The 27,254-nt window shown below is 37.6% G+C and overlaps 1 protein-coding gene and 1 long non-coding RNA gene across 8 annotated transcripts in view; one reads left to right on the plus strand and one right to left on the minus strand.

Moving 5' to 3' along the window:
* SLC8A1 (solute carrier family 8 member A1) overlaps positions 1-27,254 on the plus strand; it is a 377,788-nt gene that overhangs the window by 25,504 nt on the left and 325,030 nt on the right. The gene's annotated exons all lie outside the window — the stretch shown is intronic.
* Positions 291-26,952, minus strand: LOC140601468 (uncharacterized). Of its 2 annotated transcripts, XR_012004479.1 has the most exons (4): positions 22,565-26,952; positions 21,932-22,214; positions 17,343-17,494; positions 291-16,682 (listed from the first exon to the last, which is right to left on the minus strand). It is a non-coding gene; the product is annotated as an uncharacterized lncRNA (long non-coding RNA). The 2 variants fall into 2 exon arrangements; XR_012004478.1 differs by lacking the exon at positions 22,565-26,952 and having other exon boundaries at positions 21,932-22,555.

Consider the following 27,254-nt stretch of genomic DNA (forward strand, 5'->3'; position numbering starts at 1 on the left):
GACGAGGTCTTGTAATGTAAAGAAGAAGAAGTATCATCTTTCTATAGTTTTCAGAAAACAGGAAGTAACTATAAGAGACATTATGCTGTCATGGTAAAAAGAACAAAGGCTCTGGAAATAGGCTGCCTGGATTCAAACCTGTGCTCTGCCATTTACTAGCTCTTGACCACGGCGAGTTACTGCATGTCTCATTGCTCAATTTCTTAATTGTGTAAAATAGACACAATAGCAAGGATAGACTGTCATGCTGGTGTTCAGAAGTTAATGTGCTGTTAAGCTAGGGAAGCTTCTGTCCAGGCACCCTCATATCACATCAGTCCCTTCCCAGGCCCCAGGAGAAGTCTGGCAATATATGTTCACGTGATCTTGTGCTTTGACATCATTTACAAAAGTAAGATACTTTTTGTTTCTTTTCTTTTTTTTTTTTTTTTTTTTTAAGATTTTATTTATTTATTCATGAGAGACACAGAGAGAAAGAGAGAGGCAGAGACACAGGCAGAGGGAGAAGCAGGCTCCATGCAGGGAGCCTGACGTGGGACTCGATCCCGGGTCTCCAGGGTCATGTCCTGGGCTGAAGGTGGTGCTAACCCACTGAGCCACCGGGCTGCCCTGAGCCACCCAGGCTGCCCTTTGTTACTTTTCTTAAAACAGACCCCAAACTATATAAGCTTCAGTCTCCACAAAACCCAAAGCCTCCCCTGGCAGTTCGGTTGTGTCAGAAGCCATATGACCCCACACTGGTTAAAACCTTCAATTAGACAGCCCTAAGGCATGGGATGTTCTATGTGGGTGTGTGTGCGACTGAATCAGAGATACTTAGGATACTTTTTACCAGAAGGGAGGTGGGAGGTGGGAAGGTGAAGGGCTACATAGGTGACAGAGATTAAGTAGTGCTCTGTTGTGATGAGCACCGGATGTTGTATGAAAGTGTTGAATCACTATATTGTACACCTGAAACTAATATTACACTGTCTGTTAACTAACTGGAATTTAAATTAAAATTTTAAAAAGTGCAGGTACTGGGAGCCTATATCTCCAGAATGAGAATCTTTTGGGATAGGTCCTGCAAATCTCCATTTTGATCAAGCTTCTCTAGTGATTCTAATGTGCCTTAAAATTTAAGCCACTCTGTTGTAATAGCTCTTCCAAGTCTGAAATTCTAACTTTAAACTACATAATCCTGATTTAGAAATCACCAATCAAAAGAAGAATCAGAAGATTCTGTGGAAGAATCAGAAACTTGGCCCCCTCCTTCAGGGTTTGCCCAAGGCAATGAATGCTCTGAATTTTGAGTGAGACAGACAGGGGTGAAGCTATGAAGAGCTGAGATACCACTTTTCAGCCCCAAAACACAACTTGTCTACAAGTGTTAAGACTTGTGAACCACTAGTTCTCCTTTGGTTTATTTTCTTTTTTTTTTTTTTTTTTTAAAGATTTTATTTATTCATAGGGACACAGAGAGAATGAGAGGCAGAGACACAGGCAGAGGGAGAAGCAGGCTCCATTCAGGGAGCCTGACGTGGGACTCGATCCAGGGTCTCCAGGATCACTCCCTGGGCTGCAGGCGGCGCTAAACCGCTGCACCACTGGGGCTGCCCCTCCTTTGGTTTATTTTCAAGAATAAATAAATTCTTTCATTTCCTTCCCCTTCTCATAAGCCCAGTGGCAAAAATTATGATTATTCTCTGTAATACGAGATTTTATTAGCCTAAATCAAGCTATATTATTTTATGGGGAGAGAAAAGGGATCTAAGAGTTACTGTTACTTTTTCCCAGACACACCATTAAACGTTCTACCAATGTGATCTTGATGAACGTTTACAACAATCTTGCAAGAAAGGTGTCAGTGTCATTCCTATTTGTGTGAATAAGAAAATTATAGCTCAAGCAGATGAAATAATCTTGCAATAATCACACAGCTAACATGTGGCAGAGATTCAAACCCAGGTATGACTGAATTTAAAACCTATTTTGTCTTCCCAACACCATGGTGCTTACAAATAAATATGGCATTTATTTGTATGTGCAGTGACATTCAAAGCCTAAACTTCAAAAAGATACAGTATGATATAACTCAGAACCAATAAATTACCCTCTTTTTTTTAAAATCCATTTCTCTCCATGGGAACTCATATTCTTTAAAATACTAAAGAGCATGTTGCTTTTGTGCAAACACACATGCACACACACACACACACACACAAAAGGAGAACATTTGCTCCCTTTTGGAAAAGGACTCTGAATGATGCCATCTTTCTAAAACAGTTGTATCTAAGAGCAAAGGATTGCTCTTACACTCCCTCTCCCATTAAAGGATATCTCCATAATTAAAAGATTGTGGATGTGATGCTTTGTATTGTTAGGTATTTGTACTTAAGCATCAATGCAGTTATAGACAGTGATAAACCTCTTCAAAATATAAGATTAGACAGTGGGTGCTGGTCACAAATGCTGAGCAATATCGTGGTCTTCATCTGTTAGCATATCGTTGAGTTCATTCATTCCTGACAAGGTAGGACTGGGAAAAGCGGTGTATTTTGGAGCGGTCACTCAGCACAACTTGAAAAAGAGCCCCTTTCGTCCCTTTAAGACCTGTTGGTTAGAATTTAGCTAATACACTCAACCTCCTTCATCAAAGCATCATTAGGGTGATTAACAACTAACCTTTGTCAACCAAAAGCACTTCATTTGGGGAAAAGAGCAACATTTGGCTTCCTCTTTCAAAGTTTCGTGAGGTTTTTTGTTTTAGTCCTAAAGAATCAATGTTTGTAGCCTCTCTGTTGGCACCACAGAAAATTAGAATGCAATTTGAGAAAACAATAATGAAAATATGCAGTTTTTTCTTATGATCTTTCCTTGTCCCATTTTTCTCCCATTCCTCAGTAAAATCAAGTCACTATGGAAACCTTATCATGTACCTTCAGTCAATTTTCATAGCTATATCAACAGATGTGGCGTCAGGAAGAAATTGCCCCGGTACATTAATTAGTGGCCAATGGGTGGGGACTGAGGATAAGCATTCACACAGCTACTAAAAGGACCACTATGATAAACAATGCAAAAGATGTTAAATAGGCTTGTATTTTTCTCCCAATAGTCATGGCTTTTAAAAGGGTTTTCACAAATCCAGAAGTGGTAAGATGTCAAAGCAGCTTGACTCAAAGCTAAAATGGATACATTTATCATTAATACCTTAGTGAATTTTCCCAATTAGAAATGAAATGTTTTCAGAGATAAGAACATGAAAACTCTATTTATTGGCCCTGGAATTTTTTCTCTTTCTAACCAAGATAAGAAATTTCTGTTTCCTTATCTGTGGAATATAAGTATTTATGACTATTATCTCTATAAGAGGAAACCTTGAGAAAAAAAATGTTATCCAGCCAACTGACCAAGAGTAAGATTTTTATGAGTTTAAAGAACATTTAGATTTCCCTAGGCCTGAGGAAATTTATGATTAGAAGATAAATAGTATATAAAAAAATTGGGCGTTCAGGTTCCGGTAAACAATTATTTCATTGTGATTTTATGCTATAAACATAAAAAATGCAAAGAAGTAATTGTAAGTTAAAATTACATACAAAAAATACAAATTCTGATGTCTCTTTAACATTTATTTTCTTAAAATATTGATTTAGAATTGAATTCTCTCAAAAAGGACTTCAGAAATTCAGTCAACTATTTGAAGTGTTTACAATAGTAACCACTTGTTTTGAACATTTGCACATTCTGAATTAGTGGTCTGAATAGATGAAGCTTGAAAGTTTTCCTGAAATTTAAAATTAGTTGATCAATAATGAAATACAACATCTAGTGAAATGGATGTGAATTTCCTTGTAAAGTCTACCAAAGAATAAAATGGTATTGAAATCTGGTTGGGGCACCTGGGTGGCTCAGTGGTTGATCATCTGTGTTTGGCCCAGGTCATGATCCTGGGGTCCTGGGATCTAGTCTTGTATCAGGCTTCCTACAAGGAGCCTGCTTCTCCCTCTGCATATATCTCTGCCTCTCTTTCTGTATGTCTCATGAATAAATAAATAAAATCTAAAAAATAATAAAATAAAATAATAAAATAAAAAAATAAAATAAAATAAAATAATAAAATAAAATAAAATAAAATAAAATAAGAAGAATCTGGCTATCTCTGAGATCCTGTGGAACCCAACAAAAACTGATCTTTTAAAAGGGAGAGAGAAATGCATTCTATATGCACAGGAGAGTTTTTCAATGAAAAAACTAACCACTTGGCTTTTTACTACTCGAAATCAGGCTTTTAAATGGACAGAACGTTTGATTCTTTGACGAATGTTGCTTTAAATACTTTTTTTAATGTTTGGATTTATAAATACAAAGATGACTACCTATAGCAATTTGTCAGATAGTTTAGCTCTGTAAAGGTCACTTTGAGTTTAGTTGGCCTCTGCAATATGTAAACAGGGACTGAAAGACACCTGGTTCAGCCTAGTGCTATGCTGATTATGTCTTAAATAACAATTGTTCTCACTATGACCAGTAGGACAGCCTTCAACAGGTGGCTTATTTTGTTTTTCAGAAAAATAGTAATTGTGTGTGCATGGAGAAAGATAATGTGTGTGTGGAGAGTAGAAAAACTGAGAGAGAAAAGGACTTCTATCAAAATAAAGAAATTACCTCTCAAATAATATTAGTGAACAGGAAAAAGAGAGGGAGAGTAAAATAACCACCTAGAAGCTGTATCACTGTATTTTCACAGTTTGATCAAAATGTGTGGCTGAAGGAGGCAGACTGGAACAATAACAATGCCATGTATTAATACAGCATTTTTTTCTAAAAAGCTGTTAACACATTGTGGTCATCTCTGGCTTTTTCCCAAGCTGCAATCTAAAGAGCTCCTGAAAAGTACTGAGTACTTTTCTGGAAATTTGCTATGCCATATCAAGCTACTCTAAAAATGGACATTTACTGAACATATTCTGGGCCTCGTGAAACTTTATTAACCAACATCTTTGCATTCAGTTCCTATGTTGACCAAATCTCTCCTTATACACAGATACACACACACGCCCCTGTGCACGCACACACACACACACACACACACACATCTACTGAAACTCAGCGGTTCAACTCAAGGGTAAATTACTCATGCAGCTTAAGTGTACAGAGCAGAGAAAAATGCAGTTTAGTTCATCTTCAGCCAGAGGAAGGAAACTTTCCATGCCAGCTGACCTCTTTTCTTCCTTCAGCAAAAGGTCAAGAGTCTTTTTCATTTGGCTGGTGACGATAAAGTTGAGCAATGGTTTCTAAAATATTGTTTATGTGGCAAGAAATTATCTCTTTTTAATAATTTGAGGCAAAGAAATAGGGAGGGGCTTGGGGGAGAGGAGCAGGTGGATTGTTTTACAGATAACAACCTGAAGAAGAAAGGATCGAATTGATTTATTTGCATGTATTCAGAGGGTTCCAGAAATAGGGAGCTACAAGACCTCAGCTTCCAATCTAGGACTACATTGAAAGGTACTCTGTCTTTTAAGGTAATAGAAATCTGACGTTTTCTTCACTCCATAGTAGTTCAGCTTACTAAAAGTAAATTTTAAAAGATTATGTTGCCCAAGAAATTTACCTGTTTATTTAATAAGCTCTCTACTCCTCTTTTCAGAGAATAGTGTTACATGTTTTTAAACATTGAATTTCACAAATAATGCATGACACTGTCATTGCCATATTATGTTTGCTATAGGTAAGAGGCACCCATCCATTAATCATAACCAGATTTTCCAGACTAAAATATCAGAGAAAATAAACTGTTAACTTTTATTCATTGACTTAATGGTTCACTCATCCTTTCAAAAAATTAATGTGTACTTAATATGCACTAGGCATTAGGCTTGGTGATATAAACAAAGGAGTGAACAAGACAGACTGAGGAAAGGTGATTATATTAGGCCATCCAAAATGGATGATTACTATTCCCAGAGACTCAGAAATCAGAAGAATAATGTGTATCTTCCAACCCAATTAGCTTTCTCTGGAGAGAAAAGAAATCTACATTTATTATAAGATACTCTACTCTTCTTGATATAGTCATAACCCTCATGATAGAAGTTAATACTGGAGATGCCAGCCTCCAGTGTGCTCCCCACTTTTTATAGATTTTAACAACCATACATGTGTTGATGATGCTCAAAGCTTTATTTCAGGCCACAGCCTTGTGTTCCAGACTCACAAACTCAACTGAGAAGTCAACATCTCTTCTTGGATACCTACTTCTAGGCATCTCAAATTTAATACATTCAAAACAAAACTTCATTTGTAACCCCTGGATTCCCTATCTTAGTAAATAGCAACTACATTAACTCAGTTGCCTAACTGAAAAATCCACTCACCCTTGTGGATTTGCTTTTTCATATCAGAGGTCTCAAAAATTCAGGCTCCTTGCAATTGCAGTCAGGCAAAGGAGTCTGGACAACAGCACATGGTGGCCCTGGGAAACTGGTACAGTACTCTGCCTTAGGCCTTAGGCCCAGAGATTTTATAGGGTCCTTTTAGAGGAAAACAAGGAAAAACAGGCTGTTGCAAATTGGATGATATGAAGAATATGCACATAGGAAAAAGTCATAGTGTTTTGTTTTTTTTTTTTTAAGATTTTATTTATTCATGAGGGACACAGAGAGAGAGAGAGGTAGAGACATAGGCAGAGGGAGAAGCAGGCTCCATGCAGCGAACCTGATGTGGGACTCGATCCCAGGTCTCCAGGATCAGGCCCTGGGCCAAAGGCGGCACTAAACTGCTGAGCTACCCGGGCTGCCCAATCATAGTTCTTGAAAGAGAATCTTACACTTGCATAGAAAATCCAATGTTCCACAACTTCCCTCAAAATGTTTTAACTGACTTGTAAAAATTGCTTTTAATTTCTCATTACTTATTTAGTCCTATGTTTTGTAACAAAACAAAAGCTTTTAGAGATAAAGCAAGTCTGGGAATATGTTAAGATTGTTAACTACTGTTGAATAGAAAATTGTTGAGGGTAGGAAAATTCCTCCTTAAAAATTTGGAAGCATCATAGAAAGCTATGGCTTTTTGGCAAACAGAATCAAAAATAGGAGAATCTACAGTTTATGTAATTATCTAAAGGAAATCCTAAAGTTTATTTTGGTTTTCTCCTAGTCTGTCATTGTAAGACAGCAATTCTCAAAGTGTGATCTGGGTACTCCTGAACATCTTGGAAACTCTTTCAGGGGCCCCATAAGGTCAATGTTATTTTCTTCACCATAATATAAGATGTTATTTTCCTTTTTCATTCTCATTTTCTCACAACTCTACACGGCAGTTTTCTGGAGGTTACATAGTGTGTGATATTGTGACAAATCAGATTAAATGGAGAATCAGATATGCAAATGCAGCTGTCTTCTCTTAAGCCAAGCATTAGAAATATTTGCAAATATGAAAACAAGACCATTCTCATTGCTAAATATTTTTCTTATAGAAAATGTAGTTATTTTGGTAAAAACTTTATCATTTATATTAACAAGCAGTAGATATGCTACTGTTCTTTTTTATTGAATAAATAACTACTTAATAAATTCTTAATTTCTAATAAATATCTATACATATAAGCATATAACCAAAGCTCTCCCTCCTCACTAATTTTTAGGAGTATGATGGGGTCCATAAAGTTTGAGAATTGCTGATCTAAGACACTAAACTATCAACAAATAGATTCCTAAATAAATATCTTATAACTTAAATTTAAGAAGATGAAGACATAGTTAAAAATACCTTGGTTACTTTAGCTAGATTTGTTTCTGAGGGCTCCAAGAAAATGACGATTTTTTTTTCATTCATTATATCTTCCTCTTTCCACAATGTTTTTAGTGTACACTCAGACAATTGTTTCAGCTTACTTGCACAGGCAATTAACTAAAGCTTTCCAACCCGAATCCAAATGGGAACCCATGTGAAAATCTTAAGATCTAACACTGTGGTCATGAGCACAGGCTCCAGGAAAAGTGCCTAAATTTACTCAGCCCTTCTACGCCTAGGTTTCTTTCATTTTAAAGTGTAGGTATCACTAATACCTAATTCGGAGGGCTGGTAAGAAGATTAAATAATTTCATACTTCTAAGTCCAGAATGGTGCTAGGTACATTTGATAAGTGTTAGGTACTATTAGAGTTAACATAGAAATGTTAGCTACTATGATGATCATTACTAGACTAATACCAAAATAAGGGAAGTTGACATCGATACTTTAGGAAGATTTAGGAGATTTCAAAGCAATTAGAAATTGAAAGATAAATTTAATCTTACCATTGAGACAATATCCTTTTCTGATAAATCATATATGTTTTTGCCCAAGAGTAAACTTCCCTTTCTGGCGTTCTCTCCCATAATCATGTGATAAGGCTTCATTATGTAGATTAAACATATGCCCCAAGAAGAAAACAAAGACTATGTATTTTGAAGATTAGTAATTATAGAAAAGATAACCTGTTAGGGCTAAGAATATCATTTCCTGATAACATTGTTTCCCAAGCCAGAACACTATATTTAAAATTATCTAGCTAGAGGGCAATTATCCTGATAAAGGATAATTGAGAGTCAGTGAAACCAGCCTCCTAGGAAGACAGTCTATTGAGAGTCAGTCTCATCATTTGCACTACAGAAAGGACAGCAGTGGGAATAATCACAAATGGAATGCTCTAGGTCATGTAAATGAACCCATATGACTATGACTTGTCAAAGTTATATTCTAGGCATTTCCCATCCTATACTGGTTTACATCTACTTCTATATTGGATATCAATTCATATCAGAATTAGGATCAGTAAATAGAGTTTTCAGAGTGGCAGAATTTCGTTCAGTGGGAGAAGAAAACAGGAAAGATCAGAGTTGTCTACCCACTTATCCTGAGAAAATGAGTTCCCCACCACTGAATGTATAAAAGGAAAAGTGTATTTTTCTATCAGAAAAAAAAAAAATCATAGGTCCATCTGATTATATTCCTTAACCATTGCATTAATATTCAAATAAACAAGTCCATTAACTTTCAATTGTAATAGAAACAGAATGTTCTATGTGGCATTTCATATTCTAGACAACTCTCATTCATTTATTCAATAAATATTTATAGGGCAGACATTTCTTCTAGGAACTTTAAATATAGCTATAAACAAAACATATAAAAACTCTGCCTTCACATGACATATTATTTTGAGACAAAACAGATTAATAATAAGTCAAATACACATTATCAGAAGGTGTTATGTGCTATGGAGAAAAGCAAAGCAGAAAGGAGGATAAGGAATGTTGGAAAGGAGATGAGGGGATGTCAGCTGATTAAATAGTGAGGGAAGGATTTTTCCAGAAGACATAGAAGAAATGGGAGTGGGGATTTCAGGAAGATGTCAATTTGGCCATTGACTGAGATATGCTATCTGAAATCACACCAAATAAATTTATTTTATTTATAATTATGTATTATGTTTAAGTCTTTCATATTCCAAGATAAATATCTTCAGGTTTTTTTCATCATTTACCATGTGCTAGGATTTGTAGATCCTCTGTGTCTCAAGTCCTCATGTCCTTGCTTAGGCATACTCAGCCAGGAACGCTATATTCAAAAATGCCCGAGCAGAATGGGAGCATTACCAATACCTCTTCTCCATGTTCAGTCTTCTAGCTTGTGCAGTACGTCCTTCAGGATATTCTCCTGACTCCTAAATCTGAGCTATGTGTCTCCTCTTTGCAGTATCTTAGCTGTAGTTTGCTGTATAGCAGCTCACTTTACACTTGGCAGACTCCAGGCTGCCTTCTAAGCCAGAAGCTTCATGACACATAGTACTACATTCCATTCATTCCATCATTATGCTTGATGCGTGTAGGTCCTCAGAAATATCTATTGAATTGGATGAATTAACATCCCTTACAAATCCACTAGCCTATAATTTTAGTCTCCACTGATTGGATATGTAAACTCCAGAATAGCAATAAGTTTTACTGTGCTCTATTTGCAGCACCTAGCACAGGCCCAGTACATAGTAGGCACTCAGAAAACATTTGTTGGAGGACTATACATCTTCGAAATAGGCAAGAACATCAGGTGCAAGTCAGAAGGTTGCTGTTGACAGCACTTGGCTTTCTATACCACTTTGATTCCTCTGCTTTCATGCCCATGCTTCTAATCCTCCTGGCTTAGACACAGGTCAAGTTTGTTCACAGGGCATCTCAGTACACTCCAACCCCAAGCCAGAAGAGTGCTCTATCATATGTACTTGATGCCCTGCCCTTTTCATTGATCAGATGATGTATCACAGATGGATAAACCTCTTTTAAAACTTCTTATTTTTTAAGATTTGCCAGTGTGATATAGAAACATGTATATTACAGTTTTGTCTTAGAAAGTTTTGATTAAAAAATGACTCTTGCCCTATCTTGCTAAAGTTATCTGACTTTTTCACTACTTACAATTTCAAACAACCTGGTTCAGCTCACTGCAACTACAGTAATCATTTCAGATTTCCTGTCAACTTTCTTGCCTTGGGTTGCACGAATAGGGTATTTCCAGACAGTTGTCTAGGTCAGCTACTTCTTACTTTAATGAAGGGTATGCTTCCTCTGTATGACTGATGGAAAAACATTATGTTTAGGCAGCAACAGCAATTCAGTGGGCTTGGCTCACAATTTCTGACTGGCTGAGTAGCTAGGGTGGTGGAGGAAGTTGTATGTCCGTCTTTCACAGGAGCTGAAGGTGTGCTAGCACATGAGAGCTTAGACATTGATGGATAAGGTAATCTATTCCAACAGAAATGTGGTGGCAGAGAATTAAGTAAGATATTCTCTGTGCGGTTAAGACTTGTCAGATAAGATTTTCAAGGTAGAACAGAGGTGAAATGAAACCAGTGGTGGATGTAGTGGCCAAGTGGGCAAGAAAGGACTTTAGAATCAAAAATCCTGGGTCTGATTCCCAGCATAGGAGTTTATTAGCTGTGTGAATGTGGGGTCTCCTCTTATCTATAAAGTGAGGTTATCAATGCTTATACCACAGAGCGGTTCTAAAGAATAAGCAGCATAATATGTATAGAGTCTTCATGGACCACAGAATGTTAGCAGTGGCAAAGGCTTCTGTTTGAGAGACTTCACTTCCAATGTAAAGCTTCCAGCAGCCCAGTTCAGTATAAAATCAGCAATTTCCCTGGTGATAAGACGCATCAAGTCTAGACATCAAATTTTAGAAGTTGGAAGGTAGAATTCATAGCATAGCAATAGCAAAACCACTTCTCTGTAATCTGCACCATGATGTTTAAGGGAAGAAGAAAGAGTGGTGTGTGTTAGCTTACAGGACAAGGAATGGGGATCTTCTTTATTTACAAATTGAAAATTGACTTATTGGGTGTTTTAGTGATTAAAGAAATCGTTTAATTGTTGATTAAAAATACTTCTTGGGATGCCTGGTGGCTCAGTGGTTGAGCATCTGCCTTCAGTTCAGGGCATGATCCCTGGGGTCCTGGGATGGAGTCCCGCACTGGGCTCCCTGCAGTGAGCCTGCTTCTCTCTCTGCCTATGTCTCTGCCTCTCTCTCTCTCTCTGTATCTCTCATGAATAAATAAATAAAATCTTAAAATAAAAAAAGATAGGCTTTCTTAACTTTTCTATGTATATATCTATATATCTGTTTCTATTCTTATAAAATTATTCTTTTTATAATTATAGCATCTAACTATATATGATATTTTGTCATCTGCCTTTTTTAAAAAATGATTTTATTTATCTATTCGAGAGAGAGAGTGAGTGAGAGAAAGAAATAAGCAGGGGGAAAGGGCAGAGGCAGGAGAAGCAGGCTTCCCACTGAGCAGGGAGCCCGACTTGGGGCTTGATCCCAGGACTATCATGACCGGAGCTGAAGTCATGATAACTGACTGAGCCACCCAGGTGCTCTTGTACCTACTTTTAACACATATATATTCATGTCAGTATAGATCTATATTCTATATTGATCTATAGATCATTCTGTTCATGTCAACATGGACCTATACATCTGTTTTTAATGGCTACTCATAGTTATTATAATGTGTTAGGCAGTCTACTGGTAAATATTTAGATTGTTTGCAATAATTTTTAGCTATTATAAACCGCTGTGTTGAATTTTTGTGCATTTATATTTGTGCATACTTTTCAATTATTTTCTTTGGCTAAGTTGCTTGATGTAGAATTACTCTGACTAAAGGCATGTAGATTAAAAATAAAAAATTTGCCAGATTGCCCTCTAGAAAAAACTGCTTGGACTTAAACATAACAGGAAATGTTTAAGTCTCTATAAAGTAGGGAGCTTTAACTGAATTAAAGCTGTTTTAAGTTTTTAATTAAATGCTGGTCTAAAGGGAGGGGGATACATTAAAAAGTGGATTAAGCCAAATAAGAGAAAATAGGAAAAGAGTGAGCATGAGCAGAATTAGTGAAAGTATTAAAACACTGTTCAAATTGAACTTCAGGGTAACCAAATAGTTGATGAGAGTGTAGAGGAGGAAAAATAATTTTCCCTCTACTTTTCTAGGTTCTTAGCTGAGACCCCTTATAATAAAAGACAGATTGATAGGAGAAAAACGAACAGGAGTTTAATAACATGTATACCTTCTGTACACATGGAATATGCAGGAAAACTGAGTAATTCCCAGAATTAAACCATCACCTTAATTGCTCTCTCTAGATAAAGACAAAAGAAAAATGTTGAGCATGGAAGCATCCAGTTATGGAAGGCCATCAAGAAAAACACAGAAATCAGGTTTATTGTTATTTGGATTTAAGTACAAGTGTTCTCAGTTGATAAGAGTTTTTAGAGATTTGGTCATCCCCCTTCCCCTGGTACAGAAAGTAAGAGACAGTCTTACAGATGGAGATTTCCCTATAAATTAAGTGTTTCTTACAACATGGTAGCTTCTACTCAGTTTCAGAGCCTCTTCTATATTGTCTGCTTCTGAAAAATAATCATCCTAAAATAATCCTTGTACGAAAGAGACATATTTTGGGGTGGCAAATTCTGTTCCCCTTTAAGAGAAAGTTCTGCTTTTAAGAATTCCAACTAGTAAATTATGAGTAATGACAGAATATTTTCTGTTTGAAATCTTTGATGAAATAAAGAATCCATCAATGGCTACTGAAAACACTAGATGGAAAAATTTATGATAGTTGAATCAAGCTGAAGATACCTGAACACACTAAGTTTATCAACACAGAAGGAGAGCAAACAGGCTTTATTTGTCTGTTGATATGATGAAATGGAAGATATATACACAAGATTCCCTATTACACATTCATGCTAGATAAACAAGATTATAGAAAAGATATAAGACAGAAATCCATTAAAAGATACCACAGTGATGCATTCAGTAAATTCCAGAATGTATGAAACTTGACAGATCATAGGACTTGATTTCTTAGGATATTAAATTGTAAAAATAAAGAGAGGAGGAATTTATAGATAAAGAGCTTCTTAAAGACATTTCATACGTACATAATGTTTTAAAGTTATCTGGAACACTATTCTCACAAACTAACTGCAAACATATTGTTTAATCAGAATCAGAGAAATTTCTACACTGAATATATGATGAAATTAAGTAATTATTGCTAATTTTTAAAAATGTGACAATGTTGTTGCAGTTATGAAAAACAAAGAGTCCTCTTTTAGAAAAATACACTGAAGTATTTACTGATGAAATAATGTAGTATCCAGGAGTGGCTTTGAGATATCAAATCTGAATGGTGGGGGGAGATCTATATGTCACAGAATTGACAATTTGCTGTTAACTGGTGAAACCAAAGGTGGATATGTGGGGACTAGTTCTACTTCTCTCTCTACTTATCTTTGAAACTTACTACGATGAAAAGCAAGGATTGTATTTAAACTTAGATTATTGTATACAAAAGATTCATGCACACCGGGAATGCATGAAATGCAGAAACTTTTAATTAATAGAAACTAAAATAAAAACAGAAAATTGTGATAATATAAAAATTCTTTTGGTTGCTTTGGTTGCAAGTGGAGTCTACTTATACTTAATGGGCAATGCCAGGAACCATGTGGAAAGACATGAAAAGTCTTAATAATCAAAATAATTAGATGATTGTTGACTTTAAACATTACTGTTTAGATGGATAGGAAAGAACACTTTTCTGTAAAAAACAATAGCAGTAAAGGGTTGAAAAATGCATTAACACTGCTTTTTAAAAAAATGAGTAAAAGCCGTTGAAGTTAGTATTATCTGAAAGTGATCTTTCCAGAGAAAATGAATTACTATGTTTTTAACAAAATATAGAGAATTTTCAATCATGGAGGAGGATACTGCTAGTTCCCTATCACTTCTCTCTTTAAAAAAAAAAAAAAAAGATTTTATTTATTTATTCATGAAAGACACAGAGGCATAAGCAGAGGGAGAAGCAGTTCCCTCTGACGTGGGGCTCAATCCCAGGAGTCCTGGATCATGACCTGAGCCGAAGGCAGACACTCAACACTGAGCTACCCAGGTGCCCTCTATCATCTCTCTTATAAGATGCAGTGTAGAAGAAATAATGGAGCATGAGCTTTGAAACCTAGCGTAAGCACTGGAGATTTTACATCGTGAAATCTCAATGTTTTAAAGGAAGAAAGGAGAAATCAGTTCCAGATACCAATTTTACAGATATTCAACCCGAGTTCTAAGATCCTGAAGTAGTTCGCTTAATGTTATGCACATAGTTAATAATAGTTAAGTTAATTTTTGCACAGTAATAGGGTCATATATAAAAAAGTCTTCATTCCTATTTTTTTTTAATTTTTTATTTATTTATGATAGGCACACAGTGAGAGAGAGAGAGAGAGGCAGAGACACAGACAGAGGGAGAAGCAGGCTCCATGCACCGGGAGCCCGATGTGGGATTTGATCCCGGGTCTCCAGGATCGCGCCCTGGGCCAAAGGCAGGCACCAAACCGCTGCGCCACCCAGGGATCCCCTTCATTCCTATTTTGCTACTAAAAATTCCATTGTGAAGATTACAAGGTGATAGCCATACAAATTTAATATCATGAATATACGAGAAAGATGGTGAGCACAAAGTAAATTCAAAAGTATCAAAGGAAATCACTATTGTTTTCTGTGGGAAAAAGTGGAAATTAATCAAGATTTAATTAAAGCAAACAGCCTTCTGGAGGGAATAACAAGGACAGAAGTTTGTTTATGGGAATGTCAGATGCAAAGAGACATTATAGGACCTTTCATGAAGGAGCAAAGCATAGCAAATCATCTTTCTGTGGAAGAGACAAAAAGAGACGAAGATGGTAGCTAGCAATGTTTTTGAGAGGAGAAAGAGAAGTGAATGGAACAGTTTAAAGTTTGTTCTTCTTCCATCATCCTTAAACAATTAACAGCGCCCTGCATCAGAAGCAACTGGAACCATCAGGATGCTGCCCTTTGTTTAGGAGGGCAGTGCTGCTGTGTGATCTACCAGCCATTCTCTATAACGCAGACCCTTTCACTTGGAGCTGTCCTTCAGCAGGGGCATTGGGTTGCATCATCTCCCATCATAGTCTCAGCTGTATGCAATAGGAGACGTTTGCAAGATAGACAGCTTGGGCTTAACAGTGAAGTCATTGGGTGGGTAAAAATTGAAGCTGAACAATGCTCCTGAGGGTCACATACAAATCTAAAGGGCACAATAAACACTGTGTTCTCCCAGTTTAGACTCCAGCCAGCCTTCAGGATCCACTCTACTCCTTTCACAGGATTTAATTAACTGCTCCCCTGGTGGGATTTCAGTCTCAAATTAATCCATCTTTTAAAACACTTATCTAGCTTCTTCCTTTCTCTTTATATATGCTTTTAGAGTACCCATTCCTATAAAATATATGATTAATTCACCTCAATAGCTAGACACCACTATATTTAGTGCCTTCTTGGGCCCTTTATAAATGAGTTAATGATGTCAAGTAATCATAGCTTTTTCAGGTACATCATGCATGTGAATAAAGAAAGTAGCATCATCCATCAGGAATAAAAGACCAAGTCAGAATTTCCAGCATCTGTGCTTGCTGGGTTGGGGATAGGAGGAGGACATACTCAACCAACCAACATGAACTTAAAGGTCTGAGTACCTTGGAATGTAAGAAGGTACAGAATCACATTTACTATGATTATAAACACTTTATGCACCAAATGATTCTCAGAATAATATTGAAAGAGACAGAAAATGTGTTAGTATTCTCAGTTTGCAGGAGAAACAAAGCTTAGCACTGCTACGACCTTTTTAAAAAAATGTATCTATTTATTATTGATTTATTGATTTATTTACAGACATGAGTGGGGAGGGGCCATGGGAGAGAATCCCAAGCAGACTCTGCAGTAAGCACAGAGCCCAGTGCAAGGCTCCATCTCCCCACCTGGAGATCATGACCTGAATGGAACCCAAGAGTTGATCACTTAACCCACTGAGCCACACAGTTGTCCAGAACACGGTTACGACCTTTAGAAGAAGCAAGAGGTAGCAAATTATTGTTCTGTAGAAGATATCAATGGAGACAAAGTTGGCAGCAGCTAGTTAGTAGCAAAACCATAACTTCCAGTATGCGATCATTCAGTTGGAAATAAAAGCTTCAGGGAAGAAAGATCCTTAAGTCATGTTGGAATAATTGTCTCCAGGGAAGCTCTGGTGGAGCTCCTTTCCTGCAGTGGGTCCCTAAAGGACATAGAAGTTAAGAACATTTTTGGTCAATTTTCATAATTTTAAGAGTCTCATTATTGTAATTGACTCATTCATATGTATCATTGAATTTCAATCTTATAATAGATTAAAATTTCTCCCACAACTCCAGCCCTTGACCCCACAGGCTATATTTGCTTGTATTGGACAGTTATAAACTTGGAGAGGTTATCAAACCCTTCAGATCCAATTTCCCTCTTTTACAACAAATGTGCTGTGGCAACCTCTTCATTATTCTGAAATAAAATTAATTGAGAATATAATCTATTCCACATATGATTTTTTTTTAAATTTATGATAGTCACACAGAGAGAGAGAGAGAGGCAGAGACACAGGCAGAGGGAGAAGCAGGCTCCATGCACCGGGAGCCCGACGTGGGATTTGATCCCGGGTCTCCAGGATCGCGCCCTGGGCCAAAGGCAGGCACTAAACCACTGCGCCACCCAGGGATCCCCACATATGATTTTTAAAAATTTTATAAAATGTTCTAATTATAGTATAAAAGGGAAATAAATGCCAACATTTTATGATGAGCTAATATGTTATTCAATTTGTAAATCTTGTAAATCTCAGGGATGACCACTTCAAAAGATACGTGGGAGCAGTCAGATGCTTATCCCATTATGTAGAACTTACCCTGAGGACAACAGCTACAAACGTTGGTTAATAAGTAACATTGCCATCAGTGAAGTGATTTTCCAAAATGATGAACAGCTTTTGTTAAATTTCAAATAAAACAAAGTACAGTCTTTCCTCAATGTACACAGTAGCTTTATTCCTGGAAAAATCTGTAGAAGTTAAGACATGTGAAAAATGCTTAGCTCTTTCACAAAAACTAGAGTAAAGGTTTAGGCTCACATAATAGGTTTTACACCTATATGATTCATAGAACATCTCGAAGTTATACAAAATGAAGGCAAGTTATTCACTGTACAGGACTGGCTCATGCATTATGTGAGATGTATTGCCTTCCTGGCCCTAGCCCAGTAAATGTCTATAGCAATTTCCATACTATTGTGGCAACAACAAAACTCCCCCATGAATTTCCAAATTTCCCCTAAGGAGCCCTACCACCCCAATTAAGAACCAGTGTTCTAGAGACTTTGGGGAAGAATGGGCTATTGTCTACCTTCCACCCACCCTCTTTCCTCGACGCTGTACTGTTCGGGCAGACAATGAGGAATGAGAACACCTCTTGGGGCAAAGCTGCACCTCCTCATGTTAGTTTCTTCCTGATGCTGAGCCATCTCATTGGTTATATGGTCAGTGTCGTTGGGCAAAGTCCTCAACTGTTCCCATTGGGGAGGGACCTTTTACTCAGCATCTTTTCCAGGCACTAAGGAGTTTCTGTACAATTGGAATATTATTTTGGGTCATCTGTGTTATTTCCTGTGGTGGAATCCATGGCAGGTCTACAGCCCAATCTCATTTCCCTCCTGTGGGCCCATTCCTGAGACTGTCACACCCCATTTCTCCCCAGTGGTCTTTCCACCATCCCAGGACTATATAATGCAAAAGCAAATGGAGACTAAGACTTGGAAATCAGCTAGCAGTCTCTGCTTCTTAAGTCTTCAAAGCAATTCTTCTGGGAGCCTCCACTCTTTACCTCAAAGAGGGAAACTGGTTGAGTACTCTCCTTCCACAACTCCTGACAGATTGTGTAACACATCAGGCATAGTTGCTTATTTGTTGATATGCCACAATGCAGAAATTTTAACTTTGAATAAACAGGTGGAAATATAGAAATCTTTTAGTTATGAAATGTGTTGTTGTCTCCATGCCAGAATTGAGCCAGAAGTAATTTGTTCACTTGGGCTATCAATATTTCTTCTTATCCATAAGTATAAGAGAGTAATTTAGAAGAGCATTTCTGGAAGATATGTAGATAAAAAAAAGAACAGACTCTTCTAAAAATGGTCATCTTCCTGTTTTGGAAATTGTGTAATTTGGTTAATGTCTCTTTTTCCCTAAGATGAAAGCCCCATTTTTTCATGTGTTCACTGATGATACCTTATGTCTAACATGTCCCCTGCTTAATAGTTACTTTTAAAAATGCAATCAACAAGTGATCACGTGAATAAATGATTTTTATCTTTGGTTGTATAGCTAGCAGGTAACTACCAAAATTCAAACCCACTTCCACAAAATTCAAGCACACATCTGCTCTAACCTTAAGATATTTTCTCTCACAGAAAGAAAGAAAGAAAGAAAGAAAGAAAGAAAGAAAGAAAGAAAGAAAGAAAGAAAGAAAGAAAGTTTCCAAACTTGTTAGAAAAACTCCTTAGGCATTTTTCTAATATTAGTATTTTTTTAAGATTTTATTTATTTATTCATGAGAGACACACAGAGAGAGGCAGAGGCATAGGCAGAGGGAGAAGCAGGTTCCCTGCGGGAAGCCTGATGTGGGACTCAATTCCAGGACCCCAGGGTCACAACCTGAGCCAAAGGCAGATGCTCAACCAGTGAACCACCCAGGTGTCCCTCTAATATTAGTATTAAATGAAATTTTATTTAATTTATTAAAACTTAATAATCAAATGTATTAAATCTGTTTAAATAAAATAAGTGACATTTCATCTTAAAACAAAGGGATGAAAAAAAACCAAAGGAATGAAGATCTAAAAATCTAGCAAATGCTTTCCATTTTAAAAATATATCCTATAATGTCAAATAGTGTTAGTGTTAAATTAGCACTAGATTTCACCTAATGACAAATGTATAATGTTTTAGTTTGTATCAGAATAAGGGTGTGTATCAGAATAAGAAATGTCAGAAATACATGTGAAAAATCAAGGTAATTGGTACACTTGGATCTGTTATCCAACAAATAAGACTGCTTTTAGCAAAACAGTGTTCTTCTGAATGTGTGTGTTCAAAAGACAAAAAATACTTGATTAAATGTTCAGACTATATTCAGATTTCCTTATTGATTCTGTGTATTTCTAAAATAATATTTAAAGCAGCTGTAATTAGGGGAAGCAAGAGGCTCTTCAATAAGGCAATACTTTGTCAAACTTGGCTCCATAAGGCCTTCCCGCATAGTAGATTGAAATGTCTGGCAATTTACTAGCGGAGTGGCTGTGAAGGTGGGGTGATGGGCAAAGGATCTGGTCTCCTGTTCCCACTTATAAGTCAGATCTATGTCATAGAAGACAAAACACTCTCAGTTTCCTATAACCTATTAAAAAGGCAGCCACACATCAAGAGGTCAGGCAGTGGGAGGAGTGACGCTAAGGTACAAAGAATAAGGGGATGCACTGTCCATAGAGACTCTAAAAATAATAATAAAATCAACTAAGGGTTGTCCACTCTTTATTATCACCATGTAGTGTTCCACTGATAAAATACTCTCCTTGCCTGTTGGAGCAGATGACCCCCACCCCTGCCTTTATTAGTATGCCACACTCAAAGGATACTTGCTTCCTAGAATACTACCAGCCTTTAGAAATTGTGTGTGTTCCAAATGGAACTATCCAGAAGGATTCCCCTGAAAGTGAAAACTCAGTAATTTAAAAAAGAACGGGAGTACGGGGCTGAAAAAGGAGCAGTAATGAGACTCTGCTGAAGTTCTGAGCCAAGGAGAAAAATAACTGTATTCTTCCCTTTCTTCTCCTGTCATTGCTTAAAGTCCTTCTACTGGCTGGGGTTTCTGTGACATGACTGTGATCACCTCCTTACTGGTCTTTATATCCCTGACCATGCTCACTTGGACACATCTCATACCCTTCTCAAGATGTACCTTCGTGAAGTACGTATCTGGCTATAGCATTCACATACTCAAAAATCCTCAGAGTCTAATTCTCACTATGAAGCTAAATTCCTAGAGGTATCTAATTCATGTTTTTAATTACCACAGGACTTAGTTCATGGCACTGAATGGAGTGGTCACTCACTGTGTGCTGCCTGGATGATTTACAAATTCAGCCAATAAATGTACTACAAAGTTTCCTTTACATGATTGCCTTATAATAAGGCATGTTCCATTAATTTGCATCATTTATTCAACATATATTTATTGATCATCTATTTTGAGTTGAGTTGGCATTTTGCTGTGAATAATTTCCATCTAAAATTTCTATCTAAAATCTTTCCTTGAGCAATTTCTAGATTTAGAGATATTTTTTATTTGACAAAAGAAACAGGAAGACAAAAACTAAAAATTAAATGTCTCTCAAGATCTATAAGATACATAATTCGGGATCCCTGGGTGGCGCAGCGGTTTAGCGCCTGCCTTTGGCCCAGGGCGCGATCCTGGAGACCCAGGATCGAATCCCACATCAGGCTCCCGGTGCATGGAGCCTGCTTCTCCCTCTGCCTGTGTCTCTGCCTCTCTCTCTCTCTCTCTATCATAAATAAATAAAAATTAAAAAAAAAAGATACATAATTCAAGTATCTTTTTTTTTTTCAAGTATCTTTTTTAAGCCCGAAATCTATCATCATTCATTTTGAAAGAGAGCAGTGAATGGCTGATACTCTGCATTAGCCTATGAGCCTCTAAGTAGACATGAAATCAAGTATGTAAGATCTGGCCAATAAAAGACCATTAAGGTTAAATAAAATTAGGAAAAATAAGAAGTCAGCTGCTATTTCCATGTGTTTTTGCAAATTTGCAAACGGTGATTTTCCAATAATTAAGATATTTAGCCAGAGTTAACATTTGTGTATGCAAGTGTGTGTTTGTGTAAGAGTGTGTGTGTATGAATGCAGTGTGTATGTGTGCATGTTATGTGTATTATGTGATCTCAGTTAAGAATATAGGAAGAAGGATACAGGAGGTGTGACTAACTCATGGAAAGAAGCCCTGGAACCATCCCTAAGCTACACATATGTTATTCCCCTCCCTACTCCCCAGTGCTGTTGACTTTGTGGTAAGAGGTTCACCCAGGAAAGCTCACTTGTATAAAGTTTGCCATCCAGTTGCATTAAAACAACGTTCTTTAAATAAAACCTAAAGGGGTAGTCAGAACTCTTGCAGCAGCTCTGCCTTAGAAAGGATACAACCATTTTATGTGCAGCCTCAGGGAGCGGTCCGTCTTTTTGGAACAATTCTTGGATTTATAACAGACGTACGTGCACCTGAATGCGGAGGTGCAAACCCTGTGGCTGTGCCTCTGCAGCTGAGCCTCAGGAAGGCTGCTACTTAGAGGTAGGAATTCCTAAAGGAAACTTGACTCTGGGCAGAAATAAAGTATCAAACAAACAAAACATTGGGATCTATTGCTTACCTGTTTGGGACTCTCAAAACAGGGATAGCAGGTCAGGAAGAAATTCTCACTTCACTGAGGTTTCTGAGAAACTGACCATCTAAACTAGTACTTGCTTCCTAAAGGCACTAGCCTGTTTTCTTGCTTCATTTCTCCATAGCAGCGTCTCCAGCTGATACCCAGGGTGAGTTCATTTGTTTATTTTGGTTATTGCCTCTTCTTTTTTCCAGTAGAATGTAGGTCCCAGAGGATGGGAAATTTAACTGATGTTTTCTCTATTGTATCTCTAGGTATGAGATAGTGCCTGGGCCAGAGTAGGTCCCCATCAATAGTTGTTGAATGAATACATGAAGGAATGAATGAAAACAAGAATTACTATGACTATTCTCCACCGTGAACTCTGTTTTGTCTCTGCTCTGCCCAGCTTTTTGCCTTTAATAAGAGTTGCTTCATGACTAACTTTGAACTATCAGAATATTCACAGGTCCCTTGATTCTTGAAAAATAGTAAATGAAAAAGCAAGCACATATCCATAAATTATACTCCTAAAGAGCCTCTCTCAACAGGAAATAAGAGATTCTCTGACATTCTTACAAAGTGGGCCAAATGAGCTTATAAGTAATTCCTGAGATAATTGACAAAGGGTCAGCTTACAGGCATAAGCCTGAGGCTTGGTCAGATTGCCATCTCTGTGTGGTCTGGCCTCCTGCAATGTCACAGACAATCTGTCTGTCATCACAGAGCAGGTGGCCAGGCAGGACTGTGGGTGGGGATATGGTGACAAAGTCAGTTGCTAACCAGGGCCTGCACTATAGCTAAGAGGACATGATTGCTATTGAGTTGCAAGTGCACTGGACAAGGGCCAAAGAGTTTACTTTACCCTAGAACCAAAATCCATCTTCTGTCAACACAGGGAAGTCCCTTACAGGGGACAATATGTGCTTTCTTAATTCATCTACCATGTACCAAAAACTGCTCTAGATGCTGGGGATTGAGTGTTCAACAAAACAGAAAGAGGCCACACAGTCAACAGACTCCATTTTCTTGATCTTTTCCAATCTGCTTATATACCTTTGTCAGGTCAATTACAAAAATCCACTTGTGCCCCTTAGAGATGTAAAGAGGCCCTCAAATATTTGTAAGCTCTCTTAAGTTTCCAAGAAGAGCCCCCATTTTTATATTCTGTTAAATATCAATGTTTGATGGAGCAGCAGAATACAAGCAACATTGTGGCAGATGTAAAGGGATTTTTTTTTTCACTCATCTTTACCACTAATTAGCTCTTTGATCTTAAGCAAGAAGTTCTCATTTCTGGCTGAAATTTAGAACCACTCAGGGATCATAAATAAATAAATAAATAAATAAATAAATAAATAAATAAATAAATAAATAGATTTCCAATGCCCATACTCTACTTCTAATCTCCAAGAGTGGGTCTGAGCTTCTGTATTATTTTGGAACAACATGACTGATACTGTGTAGCCAAGGTTGGGCAAACCTCTTTGGTCTCAATCTATAAAATGAGGATAATCAGAATTCCCTCAGTAGTTCCTAAGGATTTCTTTAAAATAAGTTAGGTTGTAGATGGCAAATAATTTAATATCTACACAAATAACTGTCTGGTAAAGAGCATGCTGGGGGCTTTATCTGGAGTCTCTACTGGTAGAGAGTCCTTGAATTAATTGAGGAAAGTTTGTGCAAACTTAGTGAAGAAGTTTATGTCACAGATAAGATCATCTGTTAATATAATGGATAGGACAAGAAAAACGTTCATTGCAGTGAAATTCATTTAAAATGACTCTATTGGAAATTATGCCCTCAGATTACACAATGGAGATGGGATCAAGTTAATACCCAGACATAAAAGAAAAGAAATATTTTGATCCAGCAAGAATGTTGTTTTGTTTTGGAAAGCAAATTAATGCTCAGAGACTGAGTTGTTGTTGTTGTTGTTGTTGTTGTCGTTGTTGTTCTTTGCCAGCAATTTATTTAATGCAGTTTCACTGCGGAAATTTCACAAGTCAATAGCATACAGGATGTCTTTTAATAAGCCAATAAAGAAATAATATACATCAAATCAATGATCCATTAATCACACTATTGTTCTAGGCAAAAGGAGAAGAAAGGAATAAAGTCCACAGTCAGTGGGGTTGAACCTTTACAGGAGTTGGTACTTGAGAGAGACAGGTCAGCCAACTGTGAGCTGATGTCCAGCTGTCAGTGCAAAAGTTCCCTGTTGCTAGAGCATGTTGCTAGGGAACGGTAGCTCTGGTGTCGATGGGCAAGATGATCTTCGCCAAGGGCTGCTGCCTGGTTATCACTGCTGCCAATAAGAGTCGCCTTTACCAAGGCAAGAGCTAATGCCCCAAGGTCTTTGGAGAGCTATTTTAGATGAGAAGGAGTCACTTTGCCCAGACCGAACACTCTCAGATGGTCCTCATAGACTCTCGGTATTTATAGTCTAAATGTCCTTTTCCAAGTTGCTTCTTTATATGTTTTTATCAAGAAGCCCCCAGGAGGGGCCTCTAGCAGCTGAGCTGCTGCATTCTTACTGGTGAGAAGAGGTGAGATGATGATGTCCTGACACAACATACTTCATTCTTATATCAAAATAACTTTATTTCTAAAAACAACTTTTTGGGGGGCTTTATCATAAGTAAGTGGATTTGAAATTGTACCAAACCAATATACAACAGATGTGGTGCCTCCTCTATCAAACATATAACTACACTCCATACTTAGAAAATTAGAAAGTGCGCAACAGCTTCTTTCATTACAGAGAAGGAAAGTACTCTCATACTGTAGAGGATTCATTTTCCTGGGTTTATTTATTGTATAGAATTCTGTATAGTACAAATGATAGCATAATTGTTATTGATAATGAGATGACCCGATTATGTAGAACCTAATTATATAAACACTTTTTATTTTTTACTTTATGAATATCACTTAATGGAACTTTACCAACAATAGTAACAATAACAGCATCATGTATTGAATAATTACTATAATCAAGGACTATGTCAAGCATATTATATATATTTTGTCCTACCTATAACTCCTTTAAGGAGATTCTAAAACCTAGGTTTTCCAGACAAAGATACTGTGGCTCAGAGAGATTAAAAACCTTCCCCAAGGGGATCCCTGGGTGGCGCAGCGGTTTGGTGCCTGCCTTTGGCCCCGGGCACGATCCTGGAGACCCGGGATCGAATCCCACGTCGGGCTCCCTGCATGGAGCCTGCTTCTCCCTCTGCCTGTGTCTCTGCCTCTCATTCTCTCTCTCTCTGTGACTATCATGAATAAATAAATAAAATCTTAAAAAAAAAAAAAAAAAAAAAAACCTTCCCCAAGACCACAAAGTCAGAGGGGAGGTTCAAAGCCAGATATTTGGATTCCAAATTCTTAACTCTTAACCAGTTTCTGTTCTTTTCTGACCCATGAATGGCTCTAGATAATTATTCCGCCATGAAGTCACTCACTGGTAAAGTTGTGGGACACTGGATAATGAATGTCCTTAATGTAGTAAGGGGCAGAAATGGAAAAAAAGAGTGTCAGGATTTTGGACAAGCCCAATCCTTGATGATAAATTGCTCGGATGTGGAAGTGCAGATCCCTGATCCAAACACTGTGACAAAGTCAAAGGACATGGGTGATCCCCCAGGGCAGGAATTATGGGTTATAACTGTGAGTCTATCAGGGAGGCTGCTTCCACCCAGAGGCAGGATCCACTTACTGGATGGAACTCAGGGTGGTGCTGAACCAGTCAAAACAAAACAGAGAAGTAAAAGTTTATTTGCAGGAACAGGGCCCCAGGGAGGAGGAACAATAGCACTTCGGAGTCAACAACAACAACAAAAAATCCCTGCAGTCACCCTTGGAGCAAAAAACCCTGGACCCAATCAACAGCAAAGGAAACCCAAAGGACAAATGATGCCCATTCCTAGGTGTGGGAGAATGACTAATGCTGAGCTCCACCTGCTGACCAGGCTCAGTGTGCTATGCTACTTTTTTCTTAGGTAGAAATCAGCATCAGACTGAGCTCAAGAATGAGCAGGTAGTGGAGTGTGAAGGCTGGCAGAGTAGGAAATGAGGTGGGGAATTACTAGCTCCATATTAACACACTTGCAAAAAGACCCGGGACTAGAGAAACAATGATGGGTACCTCTGACTGAGGTGATTCAAAGTAAAAATGAAAGAAATTACAACAATGTACTTGTTTTTCTTATGATGAAGAGTTATTTAATATTTTACTAAAATACTCAATATTTTTTAAAATTTTGGTAGCCCTGATCCTGTGTCCAATTTCTCTGAAGACGTGATAAAAACATAGGGCCTAATTCACAACATTTATACTTGGTCTGAAAGTGAGTTTATTTGCTAAAAGATCTCCTGAAGGTTTGTATGAACCTGAAGATTCAGTAGTTCATGAAAATCTGAACCATCTTTAGAATATATCAAATCTGGGCAGCCCGGGTGGCTCAGCGGTTTAGCTCCGCCTGCGGCCCAGGGCGTGATCCCGGAGAACCAGGATCAGTCCCACATCAGGTTTCCTGCATGGAGCCTGCTTCTCCCTCTGCCTGTGTCTCTGCCTCTCTCTCTGTGTCTCTATGAATAAATAAATAAAATCTTAAAAAAAAAAGAATATATCAAATCTTAGTGATTTCTCTGTGGAGTCCCCAAAATTGTCATGCCCTACCCCTTTGGATACTTAACAGTAGAGACCCATAACTCTGAATCCTAAGCCCAAAGGAAAGAATGGTGATCAACATTCAAGAATACAATTAAGAAATACTATTGGATTGGAATGTAAATCACCATCTTCCTACACGTAAATTTCTTCTTTCCAAAGCCACAACCTGCAGAAACCACTCTATTTCCTTACCTGGAGCCTTGTGCCAGTGATGTAGCCTTTGATAATTCTTGCAATAAAAATCCAGTCATGTATGACATTTAGAAGGGAGCAACAGGTTCGATTTGCCTGGGGCTCTGGAACCCTTATAAAATGCCTTTAATGAGAAATAAAAGACAAAAAAAAAAAAAGAAAAGAAAATTTAAATATATATATATATATATATATATATATATATATATAGACTCAGAGATTAAGCCAAATCAGAAAGGGTGCCAAATCATTAAGGTGAGGTTGCATTTCAATGGTGCTAGGTAAGGAGAGGACCTTCAAGTAGATCCCCCACCCCCCTCAAATCCAAACTAACCTAATAGCAGACTAGACTGGAAAAGTAGAGGAATAACAAGGAGCAAGGTAGAGCCTTAATGCTTTGCCAGTTACAGACAAGGCAAACTGGGCACCACCAGGATACAGGCATTTAAGAACAGGGCTAGT

Source organism: Canis lupus, chromosome 12 (genome assembly GCF_048164855.1).
Source record: "Canis lupus baileyi chromosome 12, mCanLup2.hap1, whole genome shotgun sequence".
NCBI classification, from domain to species: Eukaryota; Metazoa; Chordata; class Mammalia; order Carnivora; family Canidae; genus Canis; species Canis lupus.